At 38.5% G+C, this 26,927-nt stretch overlaps 1 protein-coding gene across 19 annotated transcripts in view; it reads left to right on the forward strand.

Moving 5' to 3' along the window:
* Garem1 (GRB2 associated regulator of MAPK1 subtype 1) overlaps nt 1-26,927 on the forward strand; it is a 189,589-nt gene that overhangs the window by 110,139 nt on the left and 52,523 nt on the right. For 2 of the 19 annotated variants that reach the window (XM_074070083.1, XM_074070084.1), the window contains exon 1: nt 17,663-26,654. The exons of the other annotated variants lie outside the window; for them this stretch is intronic. The gene's annotated coding sequence lies outside the window, so the exon portion shown is untranslated. Of the gene's footprint in view, nt 1-17,662; nt 26,655-26,927 lie in introns of those variants that run through there. 19 annotated transcript variants of the gene reach the window in all.

The raw sequence follows: 26,927 nt of genomic DNA on the forward strand, positions 1-26,927 counted from the left end.
TAGATTTCAGCATTATAACTAGATGAAATGTGATTGATGGACAAGACTCCCCTGCTACAGTGATAATATGGATTCCTCACATGGGCTTTCTAATACATATACATTTCACTAATTTGTAGTCAATTTAGCCTTTTCACAAATGCAAACTTTGTGGGTAATTTGTCTCCTGGATAATCTAGAGTTAAATGTTCTCTGCATATACTTGGGTTTTTCATACATTTTACTTGTCTAGTTTGGTTATAGTCTGTGGACTATTTCATTATAGACTACTTGTTAGTTTTCTGACCTGTGACTCCATTATCACAAATTACATTATTACAGATACGTAGGCATATGTTTTATCATTTGGCAGTGCTTTATTTTGAAAATGCTTTTTATACTAGAAATCTTTAAGCTTAATACTTTACCCATATAATTTAATTTCTAAAATATTCTTAAAGTAATTAAGCATTTCTAGATATAGCAAATTGATATTTACTCAGCATAGTGAGCAGTTACTTTTTTCCCACTTAGCATGATTAGACATAATTATTGATAATTTTTGTGTTTATCAATCTGTTTTGTACTATAAAAATCTGAACATCAATGCATCATCTGATTTGTGTGTGTGTGTGGTACTAGGGATTGAACCCAGGCCCTTGCACATACTTGGCCAGTGATCTGCCACTTGAGCTATGCCCTCAGCCCCAGTTGCCCACATTGGTTCCCAGCAGGAGGCTGGTGTATATTTTTGCCAAGCCTAAGCAGAAATGAAATTACTGGTCAGCATTGATCCTGATTTTGAGAAACCTTTAGAGTTGCTAAATTTTAGGGAAGAGGCCAGCATTACAGGACCAATTCTCAACAGGAATGCAGTTTGTTCAGTCTAAGTCCAGTTACACGTCTGGGTCCAAAAAAAGACCAGCTTCAAAAGAAACAGTCTGACTTGGAGGAGGCAGCACAGTTCTGTCACTAATGAAGGAGTGATGTCAATGCCAGTTACCAAGGTGGACATTTCCAGGTCTTCCTCTAGAGTAGGGTGTGAGGAGATCACCAGAGCAAGATGTACCCAGCCCCTAGAGATCTGAGCTTTGGATAAAACAAAGCAGGAAATGATGGAAGACTGCCAGTGTGCTCAGAAGGAGACCCAAGAAACTTGCAGTGGAGGGAACCAGGCTTCAGCCCCTCTGTACTCATGCAGGGACCAAAAGGCTGGGAGAAGGAGGTGCCATGAATATCCTGACTGCTGTCTTCAGGCTGTCCAGAGTGAGTGGCTTGCTGACACTTCGATGTGCATTCTGGCCACTCAGATGGATCTAGACAGTGCTAAAGATGGAAATTACTGTTTCCTACAAAGTTACTATAAATGCATGCTAGGCAAATGATAATATGTTATACTAAAATATGTTAATGCAGGATATTGACGTTAGAAAGTTCAGGTTTTGCTCTTCTTTTGACTGGTTTGTTTGAAAGTACTCTTCTGGCTTTTCAGAAATCACTTGAAGACTCTTAAGGATGTTGCTTTTTCCTCCATCTGCCCTCCCTCCTATTTATATGGGGTTTTGTTTTGTTTTGCCAACTTCTTGAATTTTTTAGGTATGTACCTTCTGGAAGTAAAAATAATGTAATTTGTGTTATGTAGCAGAAAATTCAATAATGAAAGTTTGTTTTGAGTGCTTTGGGGATATAGCAGTTTAACAAAATAGGTTAGTAACCTTTTTACTAAGTGGGATGGTCTTCAGAGATTGGAGGACTTGACCATGAGTTTCAGTGTGGTGTTCTGACCACTTCAAAGCTTTGAGTGAATATTACCCTGGCTTGAGCTCAAGTTACTACATCTACTTACTAACATCTACCAAATAGCTTAGTACAAATGAGTCATGGAAAGATACATAGGTGAAGGCAAAAGAAACGGCAGATAGAATGGGTTAGTGGGTAACATATCGAAACTCTATCTCAAAAAAATCGATCTCAAAAAAAAGAGCTGGCGGAGTGACACACACACACACACAAAATCGATCTCAAAAAAAAGAGCTGGCGGAGTCACACACACACACACACACACACACACACACACACACACCACTTACTCAGAAAGGTAGAAATCTCCCTTTGCTACGTAGTTTCCTCAGCTTTGTTTGATACAGAATTTGCTTCACTTATTCAACAGATATTTTGAAGTGATGTCATTCAATTTGGGGTTGGGAATTTGAAACAGAGACTGACCTCAGTGAGCTTTGGTCTGTTGGAGAAACAAGGACAGTCACACAAACAATTCTGCTATAGCAATTGCTACAGTGGAATAGGAGTATCCAGACTGCTGTGAGCTAAGATGTATGGAAAATACAGGAGTAAGTGGAGGAAGATGTCACATGCAAAAGAGAGTACTTCCTGTCCTGGAAACCCCACATTTCTGGCACTCCTCTGAAAAGCCACAAGACAGGTTATCAGAATCTGGATCATGAAAGGTTCTGTGTGCCATACCAAAGAGGGGGGTAGGCAGAGTCCTGGATGGGTTTGGGGGTCAAAATGAGTTGTCAGGTGAGCACATAGCAGCAGCACAGAGGATGGCTCTAGCCTAAAGGCAGATAGATTATTTCAAAGATCAGTGAAATAACCCAGGAGAGTCATGGATGATAACTGCCCTTCAGGGCTCCGATTGTCCTTAGCCTGGGGACCTCAAAGCAAGTTGCTTAACCTCTGAACCTTGTTTTCTTTATCTGTAAAGTGGAGATAATAGTATTAACTTTGGGGTAGGCAAAATGATGCTTGTGCAATGCCTAGTACATAGTAGGCTCTCAGTAAATGATAATAATTATTATATGGCCATGTCTCAAAGGCCCTTCTAGTCCAGCTTATCCAGAACAAACTACTTCTCTCCTGGCCTCCAAAATCAGTGCTCTCCATTTCACTGTGATGGTCTCTCCAGAAGCACAGTCAGCAACTCAGCAGAAGCCCTGACAGGCCTCCTGTCTCTTGTTGCAGGGTCTTTATTGACTATGCCTGATGATTTGTATTCTGCATAAGTCTGGAATCCATTTCTCTTCATGTCCACTACTGCTGTCTTAGCCCAAAAGAGTGTAGTTAGCCAGACAGTTTTCTGGGCATCACGTCTTCCCTGCTCTACCCCTCCCTGCTCCATCCATCCCCAACCCATTCTCCACTTTGAAGTCAGAGTGTCAGGATCATTTCAAAATACAAATCTGATTGCCTCACCAACATGTGAAAGAAACAAACTCAAGTACCTTCCCATTGCTTTTAAGGTAAATATTAAAATCTCTCTTATGTACTCAGAAACCAGCTGGGACAAATAGTTCACAAGACCCTACCTTGAAAAAAACCTATCACGAAAAAAGGGCTGGTGGAGTGGCTCAAAGTATAGGCTCTGAGTTCAAACCCCAGACTCACATGGGGAGGTGGTGGGGGGACCTCTCTTTTATGTAGTAAAAAAAAAATCTAATATATGTCAATTATCTTTTGGCCAGTTTCTTTTATATTGAGCACAGAAATGTGTGACATACTTTACATCATTCTTCAAGGGCACAGGATTGGAGGCAGGACCAGTTGGTAGCTTTAGCACAAGGAACTTTGGGACTAATTCATTTGCTAACTATAGTCTTGGACAGTTATTTAAACTTTGTACCTTCATCTGGATAATCATTGCATGACAGCACTTAGAAAATACCTAGCAAGTATTGCATAAATGTTTGTTGCTGTTGTTACTTCTTTTCCTTGCTATTGTTGAGTTGTTGCAATAAGCATGCTTTGCTTTAACAACAAATTTTTAAAAATTAAAGCAATTTTTGTAGAAAGGAGGGACAAAAAGGTCTAAGGAGGACTTGGGGAAATTTGCGTTACTGCTTCCAAGGCTTTGTGTTGGTCCCTGCCTATTCGGCAAATTCTTCACAGGCTGATTTTCTTCCCACTGCTTTCTGGACTTCCAGCCATGCCAGTCTTCTTAGTTCCTGCAGCCTGACCTCTGCTCATCCTTGAGGTCTCAGGTCAAAATCACTCCCTTGGGAAGTTCTTTTCTGGGCCCTTTAGACAAAATCTGATTCCCATGACCTCATGGTACTTTTTCCTTAGAACATTTATCTTGGTCGTCATTGCATGTTTCTCTGAGTGATTGTTTAATAGCAAAGTCCTGTCACTCCATCACTTGACTCAAATCTCTAAAAGGCAAAGGCTGTCTATTTCACTCACCATTATATGTCAAAGTGCCTATTATATGTCAAAGTGCCTCGCACAGCAGTCTGGCAAACTGAGCAGAAAAGGGATGTTCAGTGGTAGGGAGAGTGAGGCACATGTAGGGAAGAAAATGAAGGCCACAAGAGGACCCAGTAGAAGTGACATTGGAAAGGAGGGAAGGTGATGCATTTTACAGGATATTGTTTTCTCTGCAAGAACTTCGAATTGTATCCAGATATCTTTGAGGAGCTGGTCAAGTGCTCCAGGCAAGGCCATGGAACATGGCCTTATAGGATTAGGTTATATTTTAGAATGGGTGTGGTCACTCTGAATGACAGGTGGAAAAGACTGTAACTCATTGGAGAGATGAAAATTGCCATGGACTAGAACAGAGGTATCAGGGATGGAGCAGCTTCAAAAGGTATGCAGATTGAGCATATGCAGAGGAGGAGGAAGAGGAAGGAGGGGCAGGAAGAAAGAAATTGGCTCACATATTTGTGGAGGTACAAGTCTGAAATGTACATGGTAGGCCAGGAGGATGCAGACCCAGAGAAAAGTTTTAGTCCAAAGACCATCTGTTAGCAGAATTCCTTCTTCCTCAGGAAACCTTTCTCAAGGCCTTCAGCTGATTGGATGCAACCCACCCCCATTATGGTGGTCAGTCTGGTTTACTCAAAAAGCTCACCAATCGAAATCTTAATCCCATCTCAAGTAATAACTTCATAGAGATATAGTGTATGACCAGCTATCTGAAAACACCATGGCCAAGCCAAGTAGACAAAAAATTAGCTAGCATACAAGTAAACTAGTTGCCCTTTCTCTCAAATTGATGACCATTAAGTAGCTAGTTTGAACCTAGGTCTTCTCATTTTATAGTGAGACCTTCCTTTTCCTTCCCAAACACTATTTCTAAAGGATAAGGAAGAGGGGAGATATGAGAAACAGAGACAGAACGTATCAGTGAGTATTCACAAAACTATTTGATGCTGGACATGGTGGTGTATGACTGTACTCACAGTATTCAGGAGGCTGAGGATGAAGGATCTCAAGATTGAGGACAACCTGGGTTACATAGGAAGACCCTGTCTCCAAAACAAAAAGGAAATAAAAACTCCTGCCTGAATTCAGGATAGGAGAAATGAACTTTTCTTTATTCTTTTTGATCTCTTCAGGGTTGTGGTTGTTTCAAGCTACCTGGAAGTTAGAGAGATTTAGGTTTGCAGTCCATTCCTTTCTAGGTCTCCATTTTTGGTGACTATATTTGTGGATAAATAAGAATTGAAACTCTAAAGAAACTGCCCCCTGTACTATCTAGATCACCCTCCCATTTCCCCATAACTTTTAAGAGTGTTTCACAGTGATCCTGTCTGCCAGGGTTGGGTCTTGTGGTATGCCTTCTTCTACCTTGTTTGGTTAGTTAGCTAATGTGTTTTGCATTCAACCAAGCAAGTTCAAAATACTGTCTCTGAGGGCCAGCAAAGCTGGTAAATGCTATCCAAGTTACAAGTGGTAGGCTGGCTAAGTTCTCAAGGTGATGATTGAGGAAACCGCCCACTAATTTTAGCCTGGAAGAACTTGGAGCATAAATTGAATTTTCAATAGGAAATAATATCCTTCTGAAGTGTTCTATAGCCATTGGAGCCATCTTCTGACTCTCCAGCTCTGGGCCATTTTAAAGGCTTATATTCGTACTCATTATCTTATTAAGTGTAGTCAGGATTTTGGTTTTGAAAATTTTAACAGTCTATCTTGGATCCTCATCAGGATCTCCAGAGTTGTGAAAGCGTAGCTTGTTCTTTCCTGTGACTAATGGGAAGCAGTAAGCCTCAGGTAGTCATCTCTCCGGTGAGTGGATACACTGGGTAATAGAACACAGGACTACAGAATTTTCCCAAGTTACTGCTTTCAAGCTTTTATGCAAGATACTGAATTGTAGTGTTACGAAATGTATCTGGACCACATACATATTGTAATGTTTCAAAAACTTTTTCCTGTGTGTGTCAGGTAGTCTCATCTGCTCTTGTTTTCATGGATGAAGTTTAACTTTATAGCCAAAGTTCCATTTGGTTTTCAGAAGGAAATTGCCTATGGCTTTGTGAGTCCCAATTCTGGCACTTCACCAAACTTTCTAGAGTTACAGCTGTAGAAAATAACACATGTTTTCCAGTGATTAATTTCCCAAAAACAATACCAACATACAATGTCTTTTTGCCATATCTAATCCTTTATAGTCTTGGACACCCTCCCACCCCCCAGCAGATTTTCCAGATAACAAGTCTGTTGTTCAGTAGGCAGAAGAAATGACATCATTACTTTTTTAAAATAAGTGAAAACAAGTATCCCTGGACTGCAGATTTTTAACACTTGCCATTTTCAGTCACTTCCATTGAGTCAGGAATTTTGCTGGCATTTTACGTAAACCTGCTAATATTACTTGACTAACCTATGAAGTCAGTGGTAAGTATCTCAGAGATGTTAAATAATCCACCCAACAGCTTGCTGCTAGTAAGTAGAGCCCATCTGGTTTGAAGCCTGTGCTTTTGATAGTCATCAGGCTGTGATTCATTACAGTGTTCAGATTGACACCATTCAGTCTGTCTATGGTCCATATTCACTTTGTAGTCTCAGAGCATTTGAATGTGGGGTAGAACAGAGCCGATGTGGATTTTACTTGTTAATATAGTGTATTCACTATATTTTGACTTTAATAATGAAATATATAAATTCCCACATTTGGGTTTTTTTATGGCAGTTGAGATGCTGCAGTCATGAGAAAACAATGTTGAGAATATTAAGATATTTAAATTCAACAGGTGCTTATAGAGTCACAGATATTTGCTAGCATTGTGATGGGTGCTTTCAATAGCTGCTATTTAATACAGTTTTTATAACATCTCCACAAACCTTAATTATTGCTTTTATAGATAAGGGGGCCTCCTTCCCCCTCCCCCCCCAAAAGAAGATGCATTACTTTGGGAAGGGCACACAGCTGGTGAATACAGCTGGATCCAAACTGGGATGTTTTAACTTCATGTCCATGACTCTTTGTGGCAAGTGCTGATGGGTTCACTGGCCACAACACACTCTATTGCTCTTATGGTCACCCTGCTACCCCTCAGCCTACTGTCACCCCAACCTATTGCTTATCATTTGCATACTCTCACTTGTGAATTTCAAATAATTTAGGCATTGATGCAGAAAGCATTTCCTGAGTTGTAACTAGAATTGTCTATGGGAAATCATGCATCTAAAAAAAGGTCTTATATTATACAGTCATTAGCATCTCATTTAGGAACCTCTGCTTTGCAGAATTAATTTCACAGAAAGTGATGGAGTTATGTATCAAGCATTTCTCAGAAATAGATACAAGAGATGGATACATGTAGTTCAGATCAGAACACCTCATTACATCTGCTCTTGGTATTTAAGGTGTCCGGAGGTGATTGGGCATAGTAATTGTGTTCTTGTATCTGAAGTGTTTCACTAACATTTGTTTTCATTTGTGTTTTTCCTGAGTCCATAATTGCAAAAACACTCTCCCATGGTGATTAGTTCCCAGTTTAAAATAGACTGTTTCGTTAAAGGTAACTCCAAAATGATGCCAGTGAGGACCCAAGCTGCGTCTTTTAATGACAGTACTTCCCTCTTCACTTGTAACTTGACCATGCACCCCAGAACAGTGTGAGTCAAAGCCTTCAACCTCAGTCTGTCTGAATTGCAAGGAAAGAGGAGGTTCAATTTCATTGCTTTTAAGGCTCCTTCCAGATTTAGCATTCTGTGGTTCTTTGGAATATTCACCAAATGGAAGTTCAAAAATTGACTCTGCTTTCACACTGAGAGAGAAGAATGCCTTCAATTGAATAAAAGATTAGAAGCTGTAGAGAGGAAATAGTTGTCTTGTGTGAGTTCTTTTATTGGAAATCAGTTTCGGATTACTAGACAGGAAATTAAGTTCTTGCCTGGGTCATTAATCATTGTGCCGGCCTGAGGATTGGCAATGGAGGAGGTGGCTGTATTTGAGGAGGAAGGAAGGAATGGGCAGGAAGAGCTCTCCTACAGCTTCCCAGTGTGAGTGGGCATTTGCCAGCAAAGATAGGGTGATATCAGCCACCCCCTCTGATGCAGATGTCTGTGATATTTTTGTCAACCCTCCTGATAGTTCCCACACATCTCCTACCCAAACCTGTTTCTCACTTTCATCAAAGGGAGGGGAATAGAATAGCAGGATTTTCACTGAGCAAGGGCAGAGAAGTGATAGACTAATGAGGGATGTATGGCTCAAAAGATAGACAACAAGATTAAGATATCCTTAATTTTTTATGACATCAGCATCAATAAAAAACCCAAAACACCAACAAAAACAGAGAAGAGATTATGCTGTATCAGCATAGCTTATGCCTCTCAAAACTGCTGCATCCTTTACCATCTCCTACTTGCTTCTCACCCTCTTCCTAAGTGGAACCCCACTTTAGGGAGCATAACTTCTCCATAAAGTTAGAACTTCCTCTATCTCTGTTTATTGAGCTAGAAAAAAAATGCCAAGACCATCCTGGCTTTTACTGTTCCATCCCTCCACCCCCAATATGGAACTGTTTTAAAGTATTTGCACTTTTTAAATTATTTCTCCTGTAAGGTGAGAAGTCTTGGTAAATAAATACTTGGCAGTAGATTTTATTTCCACAAAAATAACAATTTTGACATCTCAAGGTGTCATGTGTCTCAAAGCTGTTCCCAGTAGAGTCTAAATATACCTCTGAGCTTTCTCATCACTCATCAGACCCACCTGTGAAATTTGCCCCCCTTAGGCTATGATTGACTAAGCCTTCAATGAAGCTCTCTCTCTTCACTTAGAGATTTTTCTGATGGCAAGTTGGCTAAATTGGATTGGGAATTGAAATATTTGGCTCAGTTACAGTTTGTGTGGGTTTTTGCTCTTCCTACCTCTCTCCAGACACCTGTCTGTCTTCTGACTGGGATTTTAGAACATTCTTAACTGCTCAGTGTGCAATATGGTCCTCAGCATTCCTGATGAATTCTGCCCTCACTTACCTTCCAAGTGCTCCCTGGCTGTCTAGGCTAGGTGGTGATGGCTTTTACAATTAGGTGAGATAGGAGTCACTTTTGCTCTTTTCTGCACACCCAGCCTGGGTAAGATCTTCTCCAAACAAGTCATAGTTATTCCTGTCCTGTTATTCACATCAATGATGAGACCTAGAGATAATTTCCAAAATTAGGGAGAGAGAAAAAAAGGCATAAATGTCATTGTCAGCCCAGGAAGTGCACTTGGAGCAGTTCATGATGCAGAGGATAAGCTGCCTCTTCACAGGAAATCACATGGGCTTGCATTATTAGGGGCTCTTATGAACTAGAAGGGGTAGGCTGGGGTTCCACCTTATTGGAATTGTGTACCTAACTCAGTAAGTAATGCATACTACTGAAACTCTTGAACTCTGACTGTGACTTGGAATTCTGGATCACAACAGGGAGGGGACTTAATCTCAGTTGACATTCCACCCTGGAAACCTGGCTTCTGCATCATGGTAACTTCTTATGGTCAGACCCAAGGTGGTTTCTGTGTCTGTTTCTTGACCTTCTGCAACATTTGACACCAGCGAGAACTGTCCTTGAACGCTTCCTCCCACTCTTTCTAACATTTCATTCTCTTGGCTTTCCTCCACCTTCTGTGTTCCTGCTGTGCCTTCTTTGGTTCATTCTTGTTGTGTTGGCCACAAATTCAGTGTCCGTTCCCTTCCTTCTTCTTTTCTCCCCCTTCTCTCTGCTTAATGACTCCCTCTCTGTCCTTCACAGCTTCAGCTGTCACCTCCTCTTGGTTTGACTCTTTAATCTTGACTTCTCTCATTCCAAAGTTCAGCAGCATCCATAGCACTTTTCCACCTTCTTTTTTTCAATAGCATACAACAGTTGTACAGGGGGACACATTGTGACATATATATGCTTACAATGTATCTTAATTAGATTCACCCCATCCATCATTTTCCCTCCAACCCCAGCCCCACCTTCTTAGAACAATTTCAACAGGTTTCATTGTTCTGTTTTCATACACAAACTCAAAATGCATCCACTGTATTAGCCCTCCTTCACCCTCTCCTTTTGCCCTCCCATTAGTACCCATCCTGTTTTACCTCTTGTCCTTCATTTTTTAAGTGTATAGTGATTATTCAAAGGAGGTTTGCCTTGGTGTTCTTTATATATGTTAAAAAAAACCTCCCATTACTCTTTATCACCCTGCTTCCCTGTTCAACAGCTTACAGTATATTGCATTCTTTTATCTTCATACACAGATGCAGTGTGTTTCTATATTTTTCACTCTTAGCATTCTCTTTCTCTCTCTCACGAACCAGTCTTCTCAGACAGACCAACTAATACAATCATTCTTCTCCTCCCCATGCTTACTTCACTAAACGTGATGTTCTCCAGTTCCGTCCATTTACCTGCAAACAACACAATTTCATTCTTCTTTATAGCTGAACAATACTCCGTTGTGTATGTATACCACATTTTCTTAATCCATTCATCAGTTGAGGGGCATGTGCACTGTTTCCAAAGCTTGGCTATTGAGACTATTTCATCATCTCAGCCTTAGCTCCTCAAAAGAAAAAAAATTGTCCTCTACCCTATTGTATCTGTTCTTGTCATTGTCATTACCGTCCATGTTCTAGACTACCATATTGATCACTGACATTCTTTCTCCATCGTGCCACTGTTTTGAGGAAAGAGCCCAAGCAAGCTTACACAGTATGAAGGAGTCACCCACATTACAGGTTTAGAAATGAGAGGTTCCATCTGTGACATACTTGGTGCCAATCTCTGTACAAAACAGTTCTCTAGGCTTACTCCATGTGGTCCTCACAGCATCCTTTCAGGTGACAGTAGGAGGGCCTGGGCTCTACACAAGGATGAGATCAGGCCTAATTTTTTCCTTCCTCCTAAGACATGACAGGACTGTGCCTTTTAGTGTAGGAATTTAGTACTTCATAAATCAGACCTGGGTGGTCAGATGGAGCTCAACAGTCTGTCTTTACAAGCCTTCCAGGTGACTTGGATGTAACTAACATTTGAGAACACTAGTTTATGCAACTCCTTTAGAATTTATGCGATGCCTTATTTTCTTATTTCATATATTAATATTTTCCCTCCATGATGGAACTGTAAGTCCACTATTTTGCCTACATTCATGTTTTTACAGTGTTACATTTACCATTTTAATACACATTTGTATCAATTGCTGAAAGCTGTTTCAATCTATTTTCACTTCATTTTATATGACTAATAATTTCATCTTGATTTCATAGGAACTCATAGCATATAGAAAGAAATGTTAAATTCTGCACTACCTCTGAAACCAGTTGGGAATTTTTTTTGTACTGTGTCGTACTAATTTTATTTTTAAATGTTTTTAGTAGTATATTATAGTTATAAGGGGGAGTGTTCATTGTGACATGTCTATTCTTGTTGGAAGACAGTGCAATTTAACACAGGAAGAGGCATGACTCCAAATCACTCTTTATGGGGTTTTTAAGAAGAGCAGAAAGGAACAGATTTTTTTTTTTTTCCTGTGAGCTACAACACTTGGTTAAGTTGTGAGATTAGGGTATAGTTATGTCAGATGATAGCTCTGTGGGGACCTATGTGGGATTTTGAAGAGTACTAGAAAGGCAGTTCTTTCAAGAAAGAATATTTTAATTTGTTCATATTAAACTTAATCCTTGGCATTTTAAGACACTCAATGTATCCCTTCTTTGCCCTCTGTCTTTCCTCCTTCCCTCTTTCCTTCCTGGTATTCTAAGTAAGTTTCTAAAAATACCAGTCTTAAGTTTTCTCTGTACTTACAAAAGTGTGGAGGAAGATTTTATTTTGTTCCATTTCATCCTGACAATATACTCCCTTCCCACTCAGTCATATGCAACCATTGAAATGTGTTTATTGTATCTTGTTTCTTTGGAAGTGTTTTTGCCAAAGTGCAATGGTTTGTGTGTGTATACATGTGAATTTATGCAAATTGTATTATGTCCTCAATCTTATATTTCTTTGTTATTCAGCATTATTTAATTCATTGTCATTTGAAGATTCATTCTTGTCTCAAAATCCATTCTTCTTGTGGTGCATTCATAAGGTCTTCCCAGGATCAGCAGCAGAAATGCTGCAGTGAATATCCTGAGGGGCTCCCCTTGAGGTCAGGACTATATGACGCCAAATCACTCTCCAGAGTGGCTGCTCAGCCCCACTCCCACAGTGATCCAACAAGATTCCTTACCTGTATCAGGAAATTACAATTTTGCAATTACAATAGGTATCGAATAATAGCTCTTAATTTAAATTTGTTAAACTACTTAAGATTCTCCGTGAATGCTCCTTATTAAGTGCCTGTTCATGTTCCTTGACCATTATTGTGTTGGTAATGGTGTCTTTCTGGGTGATTTGTCATCTTCTGTTCTGTCACCTGTCAGCTTTTCCCATGGTACCCTTCCTCAAACAACAGTCCTAAATTTTAATGTAGTCATTGTTTTTGCCTTAGAGATTCTACTGTCAAAGTCCTTTTTAGTTTTTCTCCATAGTGAGCCTGTTTTACAATCACCAAAGACTAGTTTTATCCAGTGGGTTATGTCTTTAATTATATAATATTGAGATTTTTCTCCATGTACCTAACTCTTTCTGAATTTGTTTATTCAACAGAAATGCTTCTATAAGTTGAAATGACCAGAAGCCTAGAAGAATAAGCTGAGTCCCAAGGACTAGTAAGAATAACACTTACAAAAATAGTGCCAATGTGCTCTTAACCCAGCCTCCAAAAGTTTGAGCTAGACTCTCAGTGGAAATACAGTGTAGAAAGAACTTGATGACCTGGTCTGTTCTACCTGTAGAGTGTTGGCCACATTAACCAGCATAAATTCGGGTCCCATCCCACTGTATCCTGTAATGACTAATTATTTTGTCAACTCTCTCAGTTTTTTGGATTTATGAATTGCTTATAGAGCATGCTAAAAAGCATGCTACCCTTAAACATCAAGTAGACTTCGGAAAAATTCAAACTTGTATGTAAACAAAAGAGAAAGAAACACAAAGATTTCAAAGATTTTCTGCTCAGAAACCTCTGAGTGCCTTGAAACATCTTCAGCCCTTGGCACCCTTCCTTCCAGAATAATAAATAAATGTTCTGTGAAACTGTTATATTATTTTGACTGATAGGTAAAACATGGAGGAACAAATTATTCCAAATTGTTATTCTTAAAATTATTTTATTAACTGAATCCTGATAATAAAAAGTGTTTTTAATTGTATTACTACTAGCCAAGACATGCTGCCCTTTACTAGGGTCTCATTTAATTCCTATAACAGTGCAATGTATCACCATCCCCATTTTATATGTGAGGAAACTGGAGCCCAGAGAAATATCTTTTCCCCAGGTTACATGCTATTACTGAATTAGGCTCTTGTTCACTACTCACACTGCCTATTAGTGTGGATTAAACCTAACTACCATCTCACTAAATGAGAATGTATCTATATTTACACAAAAATATATGAGTACTACATTGTGCATTTCATAACAAGAATTCAGAATCAGACATTTAATAACCAGTCACACACTATATGTTTTACAATAAAATGTAAACAGAACCCTAACTCATTAGTTTTCTAGTCACTTTCCTTGTCATGTATATTAGCTGGTGTCCAGTTTTAGGTATTGTAATTTCTGTTTGTTTTTATCAATTCCCATTTTCTTGATTATGAGTTTTTATAACCTTAGTAAAATGTATTTTCTATATATACTCTTGTTTCAAGGCTAAATACTTTATTTCATTACTCGTCCTGTACACCAGACATTAATGAAGATAATGCTAAGTCTCTGTATCAACAACGTGCAGTGACATGAGTACAGTCCATTAATTATCTGATGATTGTGTGTCTTACTACTTGACAGAATATCAGCCATAATTTCCATTCAACAACTATATTGGTTCTTTAAAAAAATAGATGTCTGAAAATAGCCTTCCCAGGTATTTTAATTTTTTTTTTTGATTTTTCTTTTTACATAAGTAAAATTTTAAAACCACAAAATGAAAAAGATGATCCCTGTATGATGGTTAATCTTAATTGTCAACTTGACCAAATTGAGAAATGCCTAGGAGATTGATAAAGCGTACCTCTGAGGGATTTGTGATGGTGTTTCCAGAGATGATTAGGTCATGGTGTGGCTGTGCTATAATGACTCGATTGATGCTTTGATGGACTCATAATATGGAGACACTATTGGGAGGTACTGAAAGGCAGGAGGTGGCGCCTAATTGAAGGAAGTAGGTCACTGGGGCATGTCCTTGGGGCTGTCTTTCCCTGGCCCCTTCCCGTGTTCCTTTCTATCTGCTTCTTAGCCACCATGATAAGAATTGCTTTGCTTCACCACACTGTCCTCACAAGGATGGATTGACATCTCTAAAACCATAAGCCCAAATAAATCTTTCCTCCTTTAAAACATTTCCATCAGGTATTCTGTAACAGTGATGAGAAAAGAAACTAATGCTCCCTTAGTATGATATTAGAAATCATAGTTGTCCACTATGATGTTTTTAATTTTCTCCCAGTGATTTCCATCTGCTAAAAGCCTGATCTTATACTAGGAAAGGAGGCTTTGGTTGGTTTTTTGGTTTTTTTTTTTTTTTAATTTCATAGGCAGACATGGTAGCACACCCTGTAATCCCAACATTCAGGAGGATGATGAGTTCAGAGCCAGGCTAGGCTACGTAATAAGACACTATCTCAATTGACAAAGTCACTCTTCTCTAGAAGTACTTCTTCTCCCCAGCCTTATTTATCCCATTAACCCTTCCTGCCAGCGGCAGCTATGTTTACATAACTGCCCTCCTTGTATGAAATGTTTTACTGAGCACTGTCCTACACATGCATCGCAGCCTGTTTAACATGGAATAGGGTCAAAACCTGAAAGGCACTTGGGAATGTCCAGTAAGCCAGATTCGTTCTCAAGAAAAGTGGAAGCATTTGAAGGAAAATGAAGTATTAGAGCAAGAGCAGGGAGGGGTGTTTCATCAGCAAAGACTAAAGAAAACAAAAAAAAAGAGAGTAGTTCTTTTGTGAGGGGGTGGAAAGGAAAAACCACTTACTGGTTTTGAAGTAGACCAAAAGTATGTATTTGCTATTTGTAAGCGTGCTCATTCACTAAGCATTTTAACAAAAATGGAACTACAAGTCAACAGAGCAACAACATGGCTGTTTGCTTCTCCATTTTTTAAATCAGAGCTTTTAAAAGATTTGGCAAGAATGAGAGGCGCCCTATAAAGTCAGGCCTTTTCATTTTATGTGGGTTTCCAATTTTTCTGCAGTTTTGATCTCTAACAAGCATAGGACTCTGGTCCACTGTCATTATGATTATAAATATATTAATTTTTAACCATGAGGTATTTTAAATGGAATTGCTCTTCCATTGAGAAGGGGTTTAACAGGCAATTTGTCATAAAATTACACTTGGTATTTCCCAATCTCTATCTTTCCCAGAACTATTCTCCAACCAGGTACCTTGAGCCCCTAAAAACTTTCTGCATTTCTTTTTCCTCTCTCTTCCCATCTAACTCCACTACTGATTGTGCCATTTCTTTATCTGTGTGAAATTTAGAGTGCCTTTTGAGATCTTCTATCCTAGAGGAATTTTCCAGGGTTAATTAATGTAAGGCACTAATACCCTTTTTCCTATCTAGTAGGAAAACCAAAATAATAGCAAGATTACCCTCCTTTTCATTGATAACAAATACACCATTCATTCCACACTTTGACCCCCTCTGACAAACACATTTATTGAGCCCTTATCATGTGCCACTTTTTGTGTTAAGCTCTTTGTATGTGTTTAGTCATCCTAGTTCTAATGTTGGTACTGACCTGTCTCATAAAGAACTAGGAAACAAATGGGGGTATAGAAAGTTATGACTTAAACAAAATTGTATGGTAAAAGACAAAGCCAGGAGTTGCACTAATTGCTGTGGAGGCAAAATGATAATTGATGATAATCAGAAGCTAACTACCTATGCTGAGCCAAGAGAACTGAACATGCCTAAGTCTGGGGATGTCTTACCTTTGCTCAGCTCTTATACCATATGCAAGATTTTAAGGATTGCCTTGCTTTATTTTTTTATGGAGCAGTTTTAGGTTCACAGCCAACTGGAGATAAGATACAGAAATTAAAGCTGAACCTCCTACCCCACATGTATATAGTCTTCCCCATTTTCAACATCCCATACCAGAATGGTACATTTGTTATAATCAATGCACCTACATTGGCACATCATCATTACCCAAAGTCCATAGTTTATATTGGGGTTCCCTCTTGGTGTTCATTCTCTGTGTTTTGACCAATGTGTAATGGCATATACCTGCCATTATAGCAGCATGCAGAGTATTTTCAATGACCTCTATATTGCACCCATTCATTCTTCTCTCCCCCTTAATCCTCTCATAGCCACTGATCATTTTATTGTCTCCATAGTTTTGCCCTTGTTACAGTGTCATATAGTTAGAATCATATATTACCTGGTCTTTTCAGATTAACTTCTTTCACTTAGTGTGTGCATTTAAGTTTCGTCTGTGACTTTTCATAGCTTGATTGTTTTGCTGTTTGTAGCTAAAGAATATGGTAGAAATGTATCTTTAGCCTTTCCAGAAATGCAAGGTAGAATTTATACAATATGTTTAAATTTTGGTCTTGCTAGATTTCAGTGCCAGTGTTGGTGTTAAAAATTTGACTGTTCTCCTCCACCCTTTTGTCTGTTCTTCAGCATGCTTTTAAGAAACCATTCGTGTTTCTTACATGGAGTTTTAATCACTTGAGTTTTGGCACAAAGGTTAAAAACTAAATCTCTTATAATCAAGGCACTTTTTTCCTAATGAAAACCACAGCTTGAGCAGCTGCTTGTATTATTGTCTCTCCTCTGTGGTCCCACTGGTGTGTGGGAGTTTACTGTTGGGCTGTGGAAAAGGGAGTGGATAAGAAGCCAAGAATGGGGTCATGTTTCAATAGAGAAATAGTAGAGGAATGCTAAAATCCTTGAGTGTTGGACAGGCAATTTGACTTTCTTTTTCCTTTTTAAATACTTCCATAAGGCATGGAGGTGAAGCATATATCCTAAGAATCATAGTTTTGAAAACTTGGCTTCAACTTTGATTCTACATGGTATGCGTTCATTTTTGCCTGTCATTATAAAATGACAACACGTTTTTCAAGTCCATATGTGATGTACACACACCAGCATCTTGTCCATCTGCAATGGCATGGTATTCCTTTCCTTTGTTGAAATTGAAATAGTGTCTGTTTGTGTATCGTTTTTTTTTCTTTTTTCCATTTCTGTGTCCCATTTCTTTCTAAAATCTGTTTCCATATCTACCCCTCAGCCCATTTTCTCTTTCCTGCTCCCTATTTTCTATTCATCTTTGTTTTCTTTTTCACTTTCCATGGTGATACAACTTAAATTCAGTAAATTAAAAAAAAGTTTTATTTTTGATGCTTTTAATTTTTATGTAGATTTTTACGTATATCACTTTATATTTCCCCAAAAAAGAACCTATCTCAGAATTGCTTTTTACATATTGGAACTTCCTTTTTTTTAATGTAGATTTTTGATCCTTAATAGAAGCAGCTGCTACCTCCTGGCTACCAGCCACAATGCCAGACATCATAAAAGGATGGCTGGGTTCCGATTACACAGAACAGGGTGAATCCCCATTGTCACCATGGGCCTTCCATACTTCAGTCACCCCATGTCACACTTAAATGAAAATGTACTTTATCATTTAACCAATTGCCATGGTAACTTTGTGGATTAAGTGAGACAATCTAAATAGACATTGAAATTCTGTCAAAGAAGAAATCATTCCGTGTGTGTGTGTGTGTGTGTGTGTGTGTACACAGAGATACATATAGATGTATCCGTGTGTGTATATGTATATATGTGTGTGTATGTATGTATATTAAATGACTGTTCTTCTTACTCTTTAATATTCTTTCAGTAATGTTACACAAGGTATCTCATCCTGTTAATCTCATCCTAAGGAGGTGTTGATGGTTTTAGAAGCAGCATAATAATGGTGGATTTGGGTCCAGACACAATTTACAATCCTGGATTTGCTACTGACTTGCTCTGACCAAAGCAAATTCCTTAATCTCTGTGGGCTTCAGTGTCCTTGCCAGTTAAATCTCTAATACTTCCCTCCCATCTTCATGGATTGTTAAATGGAATGTGTGTGGGAAAGCAGATGAACTGTAAAGAATCGTCCTAAGATGACTCTAGTCCAGAGAGCCAGACTCTTTGTTTTCCATTTTGTTTTTCCATATCTGATAGAGTCTTCTAAGAAGCTGCTGCTCAATTGGTCTGAGATTTTATCTTCTAATTCTTCATCAGTGCTAGCACTGGACACATTTTGGCCTTCAGAGTCATGAGCTACCATCCTTTGTTAGCATTTTTTAGATTAAGTACATGTGACAGGCCACTAGAGCAAGCTTTGATATGCCCAGCAAGTGTACTGTCAACAGTATAGGTCTTCAACAAGCATGCTCGTAATACTTATGCTAAAAGCTGTAAACAGAGGACTTCCACTTCAGGTCTGTGGTTTTAAGTTAAGGGAGAGTGAAGTGTTCCTGGAGCCTAGACTTCTGACCTAAATTTCATGAACATTTTAACATTTTTTCACCAACATTCACGACTCTCATGTGATATCAGCTAGACTAGATCAGTGATGTGATAATGCTCAGACAACATCTACGCTCTGCTGCCTTTCAGAAATGCAGGCTTGTCCTTGGACTAGATTAGGTTTTTTTTTTAACAATACTAGGGTTTAACTCAGGGATTTATTCTTGCCAGGCAAGCAACTCTACCACGGAGCACACCTTAGCCCACTTTGCTCTGGTTATTTTTGAGATAGGGTCTCACTATTTGCCTGCACCGGTCTGGACTGTGATCCTCCAATTTTATGCATCCCACATAGTGTGGATGGCAGGCGTATGCCACCATGCCCACTTTTTTCTGTTGAGATGGGATCTTGTGAACTTTTTTCCAGGCTGGCTTCAAACCTCCTTCCCATCTCAGCCTCCCAAGTAACTAGGATTACAGATGTGAGTCACTGTGCCTAGCCAAGAGTTTTTTTGTTTGAACCAAATACTAAAAATTGAATGCATAAGATCAGATTTTCTGCCTCTGGAAATCAGCAGGTACTAGAGAGCTAGACAGTCGCCATCTATACCTTTTTATTAGTTTTGCCAGTTTACAAGATTTTTCTGTTAAATATAAATGTATAAGGATATACATTTCTCCTGTTCCAATTGCCAACTCTTTAAAGAAAGCATTTATTATGTTTCTACTGTGAGCTTAAAATTCTGCTCCCAGAGAATCAGAAAGAATGATTATTGCTGGTGTCTTGAAAGTGATAACAAAAAAAGGATGCTGATGAGATGGGGGAAATTAAACATTAAAACTCTGCTAATAAATATAAATAAGAATCAGAATGGGCTGAAATTGTCAGGGAATACTTTATAGATGACTGTGAATTGAACCCATGCTTAAATTCATTCATTCTTGCAACTGTCTCTTGTCTCCCAAAGTTGGGAACTAAGAATAAAAAGGCAAGTGATACATCCTCTGCTGTCTTTAGAAAGTTTTCTGTTTCAATAACAGATTCACATGTGGATGATAAAATACATGCCTGAATGAAAATCTGTAGATAAAATAATTAGATCACTGAAGGGAGTGTGGTCAATTACATACCTGGGATAAGAATATTTCAGTGGAGTTGATGATAAGTGAATTGAATTTGGAAGATGAATAGAATGAACAAACCCGGGAACAGAGGAGAGGTAGTCTAGATAGGGAGTTCAGTATAAGAAGAGGCATAGTCTACTGTAAATGAATCCGGATAGGTTTTAGCATAACTAGCGGAAAGTGAGTGCCCGGTTTTGGAGGAGCTGTGCACATGTCTCCCAGGTGCCCCCTGTTCCCTGCAATCTACTCTCTTCTACCTCCATCTTCCTCTGCCCCAGAGGCTAAACTGTAGTGCCAAACAAGCAGTTTCATGCTATTCAACTCCCAGTTAGGTTCTGCCAGTGTATAGATAGTCCCAGCAGGAGATAGGCCATAAAGAATGAGGTCAAGGTCTTTATGCTCTGTTGGTTTTGTCCCTTGAAAGACCATCCAGGAGCAGCTGTATTTCCCCTTCTCACAGCTTCAGTACTTACACAATTTTCTTCTTCCAGTGCGTGGTCCCTACTGTTGTCCCTTCAGGCCAGTGGTAGTGACATCTTGTCCAATACTATCCCCATGTTACTACTGTGAGTCCACTGCAGCCCACTCACACCATTATCAATAGTCCCATTGTAAATAAATCCTCTGCACATTATTCTAATTTAAAATATGATTAGATATTAATGTTAAGCAATGGTATAAAGAATGATTTCCTAGAGTAGATGTCTAGAGCAAGAAAATCAATAGGGAAAACTGGCCAGAGTGAAATAATATGGTTGGGAGTGTGCAGTATACATGGAAATAGAAAAGAATTAATACAGGAAAGGGAGTGAAATGGAAATTCGCACCAGTTAGATGTGAGAGATTAAGGAAAGAAAAGAGTCAAGGATGACCACCCACATTTCGACTTGGGTGGCTGCTTGATTCAAGAAGTAAAAGGATGAATTTAGGTTTGCATATGTCCAATTTGAGATGTTTGTGGGACAGCCATTGGAGATAAGCAACAGACACTGGGTAGACCATTGTTGAATTCAGGAGAGATCTGGCAGGTTGGTGTGGTGTTAGCTTGGTGGTACTTGAAGACAAGGAGGTTATTAAGGAGGTTCTCCAGGAGTGCTGAGAGGGCAAAAGAAGCTGGTCACGCACAAAGCTTAGTGTCACTAAAAGGACACAGAATGAGAAAAGAGAATGAGCAGAAACAAAGAGGAGAGAATGAACACTATTGGCACAGATAGTGAAGAAATGTTTTCATAAGCTGAGTGGAGCCAGCTCATAGAGGGACTTAAAAGGCTCAGGCAGAGGAACTTGGGTTAGAGATTAAAGAGCTATTATGTGTTTGCTTATTCATTTATTTTGTGTTTATGGAACACTTGGGTTCTTGAGTGAGATGGATTTGTTTTAGGTTGGATTTTAAGGTGAGTATTGTGATGATGGAAGGGCAGAGATAGAAATGGTTTAAAGTCTCTAGTAATAATGCTGTTATTAAGTGATGAAGAGCAAAATCAGAATAGTTGCCGTGACTGATGAAAACAAGATTTCAAGAAAAGAAAGGCAAGATTTAGGGGGACATGAGTATGGGAGAAGAAAGATGAAGACAGCAAGACCTTCGTAGGTTCCATCCTGTTCATGATAAATTTGCCCCAGAAAATTTCTAATAATTCTGAAGAAATATCTCACCAATTAGATGCAATGAAAAATGCAATTTCTCCATCTTCTAAAAAAGAAACAGGGAGAACCATTTGCATCGTATAGAATAGCTTGACTGGTTAGAACACCTATCCCAGCATGATTCAGTTTGAATCCAGGTAGGTCAAGTTATGTTCAAGGGTGGAGTTTCAGAATGGAAAGTGATGGTGTCTGATCACTTATTTTGTACAACCTCGGATGGAGAAATAAACAGAAATACAAATTATGATGAAGGCCATTTTGTGTTTTGAGCCTTTGTGCTGATATTTGTTCCTTGCCTTTGGTGAGGATTTATTTTCCTCAACTTCACTTTAATTCTTTCCCTTCTTCCCAAAATCATAATTTTAAGAATCAGCCAGTAGTGATCAAATTTTAGAACAGGAAATGCATGTCATTGTATTTTAAGTATTTTTTTATTTTTAAAACTGTGTTTGAGATTAGCACAAATTTCAAAGATTGGTAATATGAAAATGAACAGAAATTCACATAATACGAAATATAATTACTTGTAAAAAATTATTATTATGTCCTCCTTCTAATAAAGAGCAGTTAGAATCCCAGGGATATGATGTTCTCACCTGTCATTGACAATGATAACTTTTAAACTGTTTGATGGCATACTAGGAAAGGCATGAGGAAAGGCACCGCTGGTGGGCACCAGTGGACACAGACTTGTACTCAGTTTGGCAATATGTGTCAAGAGTAAAAATGCCCTGGTCCTTTTGTCCAGCAGTTCCTCACATAGGCCTTTTCCCATCAGTGTACTTGGATTAAGGATACAAAGCCTTCAGTACAAGAAGGTTAACTTCAACATCACTGTAGCTACAAAAAATTAGAATAAATCAGAACATTCATTAATAGAGGGCTAGTTAAATTAGTATAGTGGAATACTGTGCAGTTCTTAAAAACAATAAGATAGATTTTTATGTATTGATGAAATAACTGTATAAAACGTTACTTGTCTAGCCTGTAGCTAGACCATGTCAGATACTACCTCTGGGTCATTGATGAAAGTGGACATTTAAATAAACTTTGTGAATGGCCATATATTAGTTCTGTTGTTCACAATAACAGGGTGCACTATCTTCTATCTGGCAATTCTACTTTTATATTCCAGTCCTATAAAGACTCTAATATCCAAACATACGTAAGATAAAAATGCACAGATACTTTTTTATTATATTGTTATTGTACTGGGTGTACATTGGGACATTTACAGAAGTGCTTGCACTTAGTTAAATTTAATCCCCCCTCCATCATTCTCTTTTATTCCACCCTCATTCTTAGAATAATTTCAACAGGTCTCATTTTTCCATTTTCATACATGAGTACAAAATATTTCCACTATATTCACCCTCCTACACCCTTTCTTTATATCCTCCCCGCTCCCACTGTTACCAACCCCCAGACCAGACCTGTCTTGTCTTCCCGTTCTGTTTTTGAAAAAAAAATAAGACTTTTTTGTTTGTTTAAGATAACTATACAGGGGGTTTCATTATGACATTTCCATGTATTATAACCCAAATTGGTTCATCCCCTCCATTTTTGTCCTTTCTACCTTAGTCCCCTTCTTATGGTAATTTCAGCAGGCTTAAAAAAATCTACATTCATTCTTGCATAGAGAGTAGTATATCAACCATATTCACCTTTCTTTACTTCCTTCTTTTACCCTTTCTCTCCTGTTAGTGCCACTTAGCATGACCTATTTTTCATTCTTGTCCATTATTGTTTAGGTGTCTGTTCATTGTTCCCTGAGATTTTTACTTTGGTATTATACCTGCTACATGCATTGTACTTAAGTCAATGTAACCCCTCTCCACTTCATTTCCTTGCCCTTTTTCCCCATCCTAAAAAATGCACAGGTACTTTTGATGTTAGATTTTGCTTATAAATGCAGATTCCTACCCTGTGTTATTTACTTCTTGAAAAATGTAAACTGGGCTGTTGCTTCTATCACTTGAGAATTGTTCATTTCTTCACATTTGGAAATGGTTCTTTGGTTTTAAAATGTATCTCTACATAGCTGACTTGAAACTATCTAACTTAATATTGGTGGCCTGTCTCTGAACAACATAAGAGAAGTTTATTTGTTCATTCATTCTCTAGTTACTAAGTACCTACTCTGTGCCAACACAGCAGTACCACACTGAATAACATAGACACAAACCAGCCTCTTCATGGCACCATCAGTACTCCAGGGCTCCCTTTGCATAACCTTTTGCTCACTTTAGCCATTCTTAGGTTACTTTGGTGTTCTGTGTCATTCTTGTTGCTCTTGCTTTCTCTTCTGTTTTACAGTTTCAGACTGGTTTCTGCAGCATTTTTCTGTTCCCAGTAGTGAGGGGAGACATCAGTAGAGTGTTGTTCATTTGAGTTATGGTCTCACAGATGGATACTACAGATCTCTGCTTTTACTCTGTTTCTTTTTATTTACACACATAAAATAGACCCTTGTGCTAAAGAGATGGTGAGCAATAAAACCATGACTATAAAAGATTTACCACAGGCCATGCTCATTGCCAGTAGTAATGGGGACCAGCACAGCACAAATCATGAGGCACCCCATCCCTTCTGGTTTCTACAGCATTGGATTCCAATGACCATTGATCATAACTTTCCAGCCAATAACAGGCGTGACAGACCTGAATCACACCACCTCTGACTCTCCCCATTGTTTCTATATATCACAGCATTGTTGCTCTCCCTTCTTAGTTAGCAAAAGTTGCTTCCATTTTTTGTTTCTGACGCATGACCTTTCCCTCTAAGTAAAGGAGACTGTGTTATAGGATAGTCCCCTAAGCATTGTACAGAACTGGAAATTTAGATACCAAAGGGAGGATTTGGCTGGGGGAGGTCTCTATGCTATACTTAACACATTATCCACTGGGAAGTGTATCACTTTGACTATCTTGAGGGGCACAAGAAAATGGGCATTTTCTATATGACACATTTCTTAATGACACTATTAATTACGAAGTAAAGTTTTAGTCATAATTCATAAAATATTGCACCAATCTTTTCCTTCTAAATAATACCTTAAAGTTATTTACGCTGTAGTCAGTGAGCATGTCATTGGTGTTGGATTTGTTCCTGAGAGTTTAAGGGCCCTGCAGATGGACCAGCTCTCACAGTAGAGATGTTTTATGAAATTATCAAAGCCGTCACAAGACAGTGCAGCTTCCTCCCTCTCCAAGAACAGGGTTTGACAGTAATGGCTCAGAACAGATGTTTCCACAAGCTCCAAATGTTTTTATTTGGTGGCATAGAAGACTGTTATTTATGAAATGGTCTGTTAAAAAAAATTAGTTCCTCTGCACGGGGGTTGTGGGAATATGTGTTATGTAAATTGATTTTACTTTTGGCAGGGGACTGGCTCTTAACCTTTCCAGTCTCCAAGGTTGAACTCCAACAAGTTCCAATTTCCAGGCCACAGCAGTCACAGAGAATGTAGTAATGTCATAGAACAGTGTCTTTCCCAGAGTACGTCAGGTTGACTAATCAAAGGATGTCACATTCGTTTATAGAAGAATAGAAATGAAGTAAAAGTTCCTAGAGATTTGGTCTTATAAAGCACAGTAAAGAAATAGGGACATTCATATTGGCTTGTTATTTGCATTATTCTGATGCAACTCCATTTCTGCAGCTGACTTCTGCAGCTCACACTTGATTTTAGCCATGATTTAAAGAGAAAACTGCCATTCTAGATAAACATGGACAGCTTGGATGTGCTTTCTCAAGTAGACCTCACAAGAGACCGTGGTGTGACTATTTAGTAGTGTGGAATAAAGGGACTAGTCATTTTCATTTCTGATATCTAGTTTTGCCATAGCCCAGATCTGTACTTTCTACTTCATCAACAGAACAGAGGTCAGCAAACTATGACCTGGGGGCCACATTGACCTGCCACCTACTTTTGTAAATAAGGTTTGATTGGAGCTGAGCTGCTGTCCTTCTTTTGCATGTTGTCTCTAGGTGCTTTTGTGCTATATCACCAGAGGCTACTTAGTCCACAAAGTCTAACTTATTTATGGAACAAGTTTACCAACCCCTGCAATAGAAAGTCACATACGTACTGTGACCCAACTTCTTTAAAAAGACATTTGGCTAGGTTTTAGCTTTTAAAGTCATGTGTGGGGTATAAAAATGTAAGTAATTGGGGGGATAGGGACATGGCTTAAGTGGTAGAGCGTCTGCCTAGCAAGCACAAGGCTCTGAGTTCAATCCCAAGTACCATCACCAACAACAGAAAAGGAAAACCAACTGTGTGATATTAGGTAGATTACTTAACCCTTCTGTGTTTAAGTTTCCTCATGTTTAAAATGTGTTAATAAATTTAACAAATGAGTTAATTCATGTAAAACATTTAGAAAAGTATTTGACATGTCATCTGCTCAAAAAAAGTTATCCTTTATTTAAAAAATGTACATGATTGATTTTAGATAATTTAACATATAGGAGAAAGTTTAAAATATTATAGTATGTGTTCACAAACACATGAACTAAAATCTTGCAGGATAATCTGGAAAAAAGAAAACTATGGAATGGGGAAAATCTAGTTTTGAGGTATGCAACATGTTCCTGTGTTCAGAGTTGTAACATTTAGTCATAGTTGGTTATTGCTTTGTTTCTTATTCTTTCATCTGTGTTAATAAGCACTCCTGTGTGTATGTGATTCTGGCCTTCCTGTCCAGTGAGATACAGGTGAGACCTTGGAGCTTATCATAGCCTCACCTGATGGTTAGTTGATCTATATGTCAAATTACACTTGAAACTGCTAATCATACAACATCACAGACACCATAGAAGAATAATTAAGAATGCTTAAAGAACAAGAACCCAGGCTGAAAGAGAAGAGGATAAGAGGGAGTTATATGAAAAAACTAAAGGCTGGTTGTATACTCAGGGGCAGAGCACTTGCCTACAATGCGCAAGGCCCTGAGTTTGATCTGCAACACCACAAAAAGGAAGAGGAAGAATGAGAAGGAGAAAAAGAAAAAAAGAAACTGAGGCTCTCTTATTTGAAGCAAAATACCAGTTATTGTAAATAAGGTAAAAACCAAAATCTGAATTTTAAACCTCCTTATTTCATGAGCAAAAGAAACATTCTAATTTGTCAGTAGACAAAAACATACTCTGGATTAAGAGAATATGAAATATCACATAATATTTATATCAAATTTAGATGTATTGGCTTAAATAAGATACATTATCAAAATTAATTTCGCCTTTTTCTTTCCACACCTTTTAAATGTGACTACTGAAAAATATAGATAACTCAGAGCTTAAACGTCTGCCAACCACTTAAGTGTTTGGTGCACATAC

This window comes from Castor canadensis, chromosome 4 (genome assembly GCF_047511655.1).
Source record: "Castor canadensis chromosome 4, mCasCan1.hap1v2, whole genome shotgun sequence".
Taxonomy (NCBI): domain Eukaryota; kingdom Metazoa; phylum Chordata; class Mammalia; order Rodentia; family Castoridae; genus Castor; species Castor canadensis.